This window comes from Malurus melanocephalus, unplaced genomic scaffold, assembly GCF_030028575.1.
Source record: "Malurus melanocephalus ecotype Western Australia unplaced genomic scaffold, MMel_1.1 scaffold_949, whole genome shotgun sequence".
Classification (NCBI taxonomy): domain Eukaryota; kingdom Metazoa; phylum Chordata; class Aves; order Passeriformes; family Maluridae; genus Malurus; species Malurus melanocephalus.
Window position 1 is genome coordinate 130,034 of NW_026624181.1, and position 2,189 is coordinate 132,222.

The window sequence follows — 2,189 nt, forward strand, 5'->3', positions numbered from 1 at the left end:
ATGGAGAGGAAAGGGAGAAGGAATGGAGCAGACAGGTGGAATGGAGCGGGAAAGGAACGGGCAGGGATTGCGAATGAAGCGAACAGGGATTGGGAACGAAGCGGAAAAGAAGCGGGCTGGGACTGGGAATGGAGAGGCAGGGAAGGGGCAGGGATCGGGAATGGAAGGGCAGGGAACGGGCACGGATCGGGAATGGGGCGGGAATGGAGCGGGAACGGGCAGGGATCGGGAAAGGAGGGACAGGAAACGGGAATGGAGTGGGAATGGGGCGGGCGGGGAACGGGCAGGAATCGGGAACAGAGCAGGAACGGGCAGGATGTCAGAGCCGCAGCCCCGGGCCGGGCAGGGAGCAAGGCTGAGTTTGGTCCCCACCGGGGCCATCGGCAGCCGCAGTTTGGGGACAAACCCGCGGGAATYGAGCACACACACGGCCCGGTCCCTGCTGACCCCAGCCCAGCGCTGTCCTGCTCCTGCAAAAAGTGGGGAAAAGACCAAAAATTCAGCCTGGCCACCCCACATATGGTGTTTTCTGAAGTTCTTCCCCAAAGCTGTGACACTTTGCAGAGCTCCCCCAGCAGWGCCCCCTCTGGCATTTGTGTTCCCATCACAGAATCACAGAGTGGTTTGGGRTGGAAGGGACCTCAAAGCTCATCCCATCCACCCCCATCCATGGGCAGGGACACCTTYCACTGTCCCAGGGTGCTCCAAGCCCCGTCCAGCCTGGCCTTGGACACAGCCAGGGATCCAGGGGCAGCCACAGCTTCTCTGGGAATTCTATTCCAGGGCTTCCCGACCCTCCCAGGGCACAATTCCTTCCCAATATCCCATCCATCCCTGCCCTCTGGCAGTTTGAAGCCATTCCCTGTGTCCTGTCTCTCCATCTCTTGTCCCCAGTCCCTCTCCAGCTCTCCTGGAGCCCCTTTAGGCTCTGGAAGCTGTGACACTGCCAACATCCCCCAGTCAGTGATGAGGCTCCAGGGTCAGGGATGCATCAGCTCCAGTGCTTTTCCATGGTTTATTCCTGTGAATGCATTCCTCAGGAAGAGCTTGGGCACAGCTAAAACCCAAACCTCCCCTCTAAATTTATTAGCAGAGGGACGTGGATCCCTGGAAGTGTCCAAGGCCAGGCTGGACGGGGTTTGGAGCACCCTGGGACAGTGGAAGGTGTCCCTGCCCATTGCAGGGGATGGAACTGGATGATCTTTAAGGTCCTTTCCGACCCAAACCATTCTCTGGTTCCAAACCAAATTCTGTCACCAAATCCAGCTGGTGACACTGAAATCCATCATTAAYCCAAAGGTGTCTGTTAGAGCAGGAAGAGCTGTCCACAAACCCCGGTGCTTCCAAGGAAATGAGAAGTTTTAAGCAGTGGAAAGAAGACGAAGGACTCTCCAGGGCGACAGATTTTCAGAAAAAAAAAAAAAATCCAGGTTTTTCCTGAAGAGGGGCTCTGCTGTCTGCAGTGGCCACTGCTGCTCCCCCAGAGGGTTTGCTCTGATCCAGGGCAAATCTCACTCACCCGGAGAGGCTCCAGCCTCTCAGCCTCCCCCCGCTTTATCTCTGGAGAAGAGCAAAGCCAAAGCGTGGAAATCGGGTCATCAGCCATGGCTGGGGCTCCCTCTGGTGCCGTCCTGCCCAGGATTGTTCCAGCAGAGCCAGTTCAAGGTTGTTCAGCCCCTGATGATGGAATCAGCCCAGAACTGTGGGTGCCAGCGGGCAGGGATGGGTGGCAGCGTGTTCTGGGCAATTGCCCCTGAGAAGGATTGCAGAGGTGTTTGGATTTGGTGACCTGAATTTGTATCCTCGCCCCTGGTTCTGAGTCCAGCCCGAGTTTGTCCAGTTTGTTGCCTTTGTGACTCGTTAATGCTGGCAGTTTGGGTGATTCCAGTATCTGGGRGTGATTTGAAAGTTTAATTATTGACATTTTAGTCTCATAGCTAGATGCAGAAATCCATAATAAAAATTATTTATTGTCCTCTTACGGGGGTTTGCACTGATCTACATCATCAGAAAAGAAGAGGGGTCTCTCCCAGGGCTGGAGCTGCCAAGATTTGGGAGTTTTGGGTTAAATTTAAAACACAAACACGTCTCCATTGCTATCCTGTGCTGGGAGCAGCACAGGACTCACCTTCTCTTCATTTTGCTCTGCTGGGAAGCCTTTGGTGTGAATCCAGAGCTAAACACACATT